The sequence below is a fragment of the Palaemon carinicauda genome, chromosome 16 (genome assembly GCF_036898095.1).
Source record: "Palaemon carinicauda isolate YSFRI2023 chromosome 16, ASM3689809v2, whole genome shotgun sequence".
Lineage (NCBI taxonomy): Eukaryota > Metazoa > Arthropoda > Malacostraca > Decapoda > Palaemonidae > Palaemon > Palaemon carinicauda.
Genome location: NC_090740.1, coordinates 16,532,737 through 16,539,537, shown reverse-complemented (window position 1 = coordinate 16,539,537; position 6,801 = coordinate 16,532,737). Strand labels below are relative to the sequence as shown.

General features: G+C 30.5%; 1 long non-coding RNA gene across 1 annotated transcript; it reads right to left on the bottom strand.

The window, feature by feature from the left end:
* Positions 1–4,337, bottom strand: LOC137654960 (uncharacterized). The gene is made up of 3 exons (XR_011046766.1): positions 4,249–4,337; positions 3,570–3,680; positions 1–524 (listed from the first exon to the last, which is right to left on the bottom strand). It is a non-coding gene; the product is annotated as an uncharacterized lncRNA (long non-coding RNA).
* Between the last annotated feature and the right edge of the window lie 2,464 nt (positions 4,338–6,801).

Genomic DNA, 6,801 nt, shown 5'->3' with positions numbered 1-6,801 from the left:
ATGTAACCTCTTCCCAAATAGTTTCAAGTCTCCAAATAATACGATAAAGTTTTATCTAAGTTTTAAGACTAGTTACAAGTAGTTAATATAAATATAATTTAAAAAATTGACAGTAACTATTTTGACTACCAAGATTTGAGATTTCCGTCCACCTTCAGTATCAATAACAAAGATATTTCGGCATCCCATTAGCTAGATCTTGGCATATATACGGGTTACGTCGAATACTTTCCTCAAAGGATGTAATTTAGTTTCCGTGGCTTGACAGGCGCGTTGTTCACGTACTAGTCAAACCATAGTTCCAGGTAAGAACTATGTGACTTCGGGTACATCATATCGCTGGCCAACTATAACTTCTTTCTGGGTGATTATTTAACCATTTTCCTCCAAGTAATCAGGATCATTCTGCTATTTTTATGCTCCAGGAATACAATTTGGCAACATACAAGTCCCCTCAGCTCACATCCGATTCCAGAATTAACAGCATCACTGTTGCTCCTTCCATCAGTGCCTTATTCTTGCTTCTGCAGAAGTAAATTTAATTTTTAAATTAAATCTCCAAAAACAGTGATCATATTAGTATCTAAGGAGAAATTTTTGCTGTTGAGTTAGAGAATAACAAAAGGGATAGTTAATTATTAGCTATATGCGAAGATTAGTTAATTAGCTACATTAATGCATCTGAGATTGGAGAGGAAGATTATATGAACGGAATTTTTACAGCTAGCTCATTAAGAAATGCTAGATACAAAATATTTGTATAAAATACAAAAGCTGATCAAGGATCATAGGATTAACAACATTTAACCCTTCTTGGGATAAAGAAAATTAATGCAAGAACTATATACCCATGAGGTTAAACCTTAAGTCTTAATAAGATTGATAAGAAATCCTATCCCTACGGATAGGCTACCATTTAGAAAAAAAAAAAAATTGTCAAGAAATTATCAACGTACTAAGGCCATTCAGACTGACAGACAATCCTATCCCTACGGAACTTTTTTTACAAGAAAAAAAAATTATGACAAGAAATTATCAATGTACAAAATGCCATTCAGACCGACTGAAAATCACCAAACAAAGGAGTGATCCGACCCGATCAGAAAAAGATAAAAACAGTCATTAACGATATTTACCTAGAACCTAGGTAGCTACCAGAAAACACCGATGCAACACTTTTCCAGTTAAAGAAAACTGGATTAAAAAAAAACAACTTAAGATTAGATTCAAACTTTTGAGCATTTAAAAACGGTTTAGCATTTTTATAAGATTGAAAGATTACCGAACCAGACATATTAGCACTTGATAAGTAGATCACATTTGTTTTTTTTACACTTAGAAAATATGTAAACAAAAGTCAATATGAAATGTTAATAATTTAGATTATTATTAGAGCGCGAGAGCTAGAGATTACTTTCATCCTTAGATTTTCTAGTATATTTGTGTAACATGACCATATTAGCCTTTTCATTACATCCTTCACGTTAAAAGAATTTAAGACTACGAAGGTTAAGAAATTTGTCAACACTGATCTACAGATTAAACTTTGTCAAAAGTACAGTCATAGCCGGGAAATACTCCCTCTCGTTACTACACTTACATCAGATAGTAAACTATTTGAAAATGGTGAAAGCAAATTCTCCCTCTCCGGTTATTATTACTAGCCAAGCTACAACCCTTGTTGGTAAAGCAAGATGCTATAAGCCCAAGGGCTCCAACAGTGAAAAATAGCCCTGTGAGGAAAGGAAATAAGGAAAAATAAATAAATTAGAATAAATTAATATACTCCAAAAACAGTAACAACGTCAAAACATATGTCCTATATAAACTATTAACAATGTCAAAAACAGATAAGTCATAAAAATAAAAAAGACTAGTGTCGGCCTGGTCAACATAAAAAAATTTGCTCCTACTTTGGACTTTGAAGTTACTGATTAAACTACCCGATTAGGAAGATCATTCCACAACTTGGTAACAGCTGGAATAAAACTTCTAGAATACTGTGTAGCATTGAGCCTCATGATGGAGAATGCCTGGCTATTAGAATTAACTGCCTGCCTAGTATTGCGAACAGGATAGAATTGTCCAGGGAGACCTGAATGTAAAGGATGGTCAGAGTTATGAAAAATCTTATGCAGCATCCATAATTAACTGACTGAACGACTGTCAATTACAGTCAATTACAGCCGACAGTAAACTCCTTTGAAAATGGTGAAAGCAAATTCTCCCCCTCTTGTTATTACAGTCAATTACACCAGACAGTAAACAATTTGAAAATAGTGGAACAAGATTTAGAAAAAAGTTGGAAGACTACATATGTAATTTTATATTAGTATACACTAATATATACACTTATACATAAAGTATTTGAAGCTCAATAACACCAAATATAACTGCACCGGCCTTTTACCTTAAAACTACCCTATTAATACCTGAAAAAAATTAGAAATTAGTTTTGTTTTTCTTGCACATCCAATTGTACACGACAAACCTGACTAAAGAAAGTCAGGTTTGCCATGCACAATGTAAAGTCCACCTTTGCCTGGGTGGCGACGCCACCGCGGCAAAGGTGGACTTTTGGATGTGCAAGTTTGTTTGTAAAAAATCTAGTAAATCCTGGTTTACATTAAATCCTATCAAAGGTAGTAGACTCAACTATGAAATTACTAAAGTTGAAATTACTAAAGTTAAAATTACTAAAGTTAAAATCTATTTGAACTATCGAAGATAAAATCTTTATTACTGCAAATAACACTTCTGAACTACCCAATGTAGTTAAAACTTAAAAACCAAGCTGTTTCTGGATAAAATAACCTGAAAATTACTAAAGTTTAAATCTAATTTAACTAACTAAAATAAAATCTTTATAACTGAAAATAAAACACTTCTGAACTACCCAATATAGTTAAAACTTAAACTAAGCTGTTTCTGGATAAAATAGCCTGATAATGGAAAATACTTTAAATAATTGTTACTAGCCAAGCGCATGGTCATAAAAAATTCTAAAAGTTACAAAGTCTAAAATAAGGTTTATCTATCGACCGAATCTATAAAACAGACTACATGGCAAAGTTACCTTAAGCTACCGAAGGGAGCTGTACTTTCACTAATATACTATTAATTATAGTATAAACTAACAAAGCATGGGAGTAAAGCAGACCTAGTTTTCTGAACCAAATGTTGTAAGTTCAAAAGTTTTTGAATTAACAGTTCTTAACAATAATCTGAGTAAATAACGATCCACCAGATAAAATAAGAAAAATATAAAAGTAATTTATTCGCATGAAAAAGTAATGAAGATTCTGATTAGAATAAAGTAAATTTCTTTGCTAAATTTTTAACTCTTGCACTAAAACTTAAGTTTAAGTAAAAATAAAGTGAATCCTATTGATCTAAGAATCTAACGTTAATTATACCCGAAATGTCCGAATTCTTTAAACTACCTGATATAATTAAGCAAACTCAACAATTTACCTAGCGCTAGACAAAATAAAAACTTTAATAGGAATTAATGGAAACTTAAGATTAAATTTCACCAAGATTCATAGCTTAATGAACAAAATACCCACCTTATAGATCCATCGTGGCTTTGATACCATCGTCTTATATGAAGCCAGCGAAAGCACTCTCATCCCATACACGCAAGGCTCCACAGTTTTGTCAGGGTCAAGTTCACTTACCTGAATGCAAGTTTAGTAGATTATTAATCTTTAAATAGCCGGTTCTAATTAAAAATCAAAATATGCTTTTGAACAACTTAGTATTACAACCCAATTATCTTACGTTGATTTAGGTAAAAATTTAACTTAATATGAAATGCACGATACCATAGGACCATTAATCAAGCCCTCTAATACATACCTAAGAAATTTACGGTACCATAGAACTATGAAATGCACGATACCATAGGACCATTAATCAATCCCTCGAATACATACCCAAGATATTTACGATACCATAGAACCATTAATCAAGCCTTCGAATGCATACCATTTTAACATATATACTAATCTTGGTAGAGTTGTTAAACAAAACCTTATAAATATCGGAAATTTTAGAAATTAATTATCCTTCGTATAATTGAAGTAGATTTAAGTGCCGAGAGAGCTAGAATCCAAGAAATTTTAACTTTAAAATCAGGATACTAATGACAACGTATTGCCAATCTCAAAACTTAAACGCGGAAATAAATAGACGTAATACACAACAATAAACTATACATAAACCTTTACTGTAACGCATACTAACCTTGAACTTAAAACACAGCTCGTACACACAACACCAATACTGGCGATACTTCACAGCAATTAGTTTATGTTATAAACACCACAATCTTCACCATACAACTGACAAATACGTGCCCAGTACCTTCAATCATCACCTATCTCGTCGCTCGCCAAGTACTCTGGACTACGCGAGGAATGGGTGCTCAGCCAAGGACTCACTAGATCTTTGTGTGACGTCACTAATTCTCGGTTTACTCGAGGAACTTTTTTTTTTTTTAAACTTTTATTTAAAATAACAAAATACAATATTTACATTTTGTCAATTAAATAGTTGAACACATGAATAGGATGTAACAAGTTTCTTCAATTTTTCCTTATACAAAATTGACGCAAACCATCTTACATAACTTAATCTTCCTCTAAGAAAACCAGGAGTATCATTTTCACTAAGTTTCTGCATACGGCTTATCCATATGCTATACACATAATTACAAATTAGAAGAACTGCTGTGTTTCTATCTTTTTTACATTTAGTTGTAATGTCTAACATCAATAACTTGATCCATTCCTTACCTTCTACAAAACATAAAACCTCAAATTTACTCTTAAACCATTGAAATACATTTTTAACTCTTTTACAAAAGTAAAGGATGATCTACCAATTTATAAAACATGTCTTTAGACACATTACTAAGGTCACAGACAGAAAAGAAAACTTTAAATGATGAACTATCATTTAGTCCACTTTGATTAATAACACCCTCATCTACAAATGAGCAGTAGTTATAAATATAATTCTGTTACTGATTACCAGGTGCCACATTTCTGTACAGTTGGAAATAATGGCCAGAAATGGAAATGTTTTTTTCTCTTGGGATGCCATATCTTGGTTCCCGTTTTTATTCGCATTATAGCTCATTTTGAGAATTACAATTTCTGCAACAGTCAGTCCAATTGGCATCAAGATCAATTATTTTTGTAGTGCGTAATTTCTTGAAAGAAATATCTTTATTGAGACTCCTAATTCGTGGAAAAATATTGTTGATAAATAAGTTGAGCAAGATTTTGCAATTGTGATATTATATACAGAATATATATATATATATATATATATATATATATATATATATATATAAATGTATACACACACACACATATATATATATATATATATATATATATATATATATATATATATATATATATATATATATATATATATATATATATTTCAGTTGGGACCATGTTGTAGAATGATCTTCCTATTCAGGGAGTTGAATCGGTGAACTTCAAAGGTTCAAACTTACAGCGAATGTTTTTATGTTGAACAAGCTGATATACGTTTCTTTTTATAGTTCATCTATAAAAGATACATTTTAATGTTACTGTTCTTTAAATAAGTTATTTCAATAGTTCATTACTTCTCTTGTAGTTTATTTATTTCCTTTTCTAACAGGGCTATTCTTACCTGTTGGAGTCCTTGGGCTTATTGCAACCCGCTTTTCCAACTAGGGTTGCAGTTTAGCTAGTAATAGTAATAATACATGTATATATGTATGTATGTATGTATGTGTGTATGTATGCATGTATGTATGTATGTATTAGATAAATAGTAACCTATAGCCCAATTATTCAAAATTCCTTATAGCTCGAAGAATAGTCATCAGGAATTATCACTGATAATACCCGACCAATATAAGATTAATTGATTTGATTGATTGATTTTGAGTTATCTCGCATCATGATATGACCATAATAAGAAGTGATGCCTCTTGGGGTTGGCATTAGAGTGACACTGCCCATGACCTTCCATCAATTAAGAGAAAACAAAGTTGATAATATTGTTATATATATCAATAATATATTCATCAAATCTACACGATGATACCCAAGTGAGAGATCTCTTTTATAATGATTTAATAATTTCATACATTGAATTTTCATACTTTTAAATATCTAGTTAAAACAATAACATTGATATCATACTTTCATCACCTTGAGAATAGCTTACATCCCTTTGCACTATTAGCTTACAGTATCTTCCACGATTTATTGTTAATTTATTCTCATCATGTATTTATTTCCTTAATTCCTTTCCTCACTGGGCTATTTTTCCCTATTGGAACTCTTGGGCTTATAGCATCTTGCTTTTCCAACTAGGGTTGTAGCTTGGCTAGTAATAATAATAATAATAGTAACCATGAACAGAACCGATAGGTGTTACTCCCCATAATACCATACAATCAAGAATGATAAGCTGAAGTAGACTTTGTTTTACACACACATACACACGCACACACACATACATATATATATATATATATATATATATATATATATATATATATATATATATATGTATGCATATATATGTGTATATACATATATACATAAATATATATATATATATATATATATATATATATATCTATCTATCTATCTATCTATATATATATATATATATATATATATATATATATATATATATATATATATATATATATATATATATATATATATATATATATGTATGTATATATACACACACACACACATATATATATATATATATATC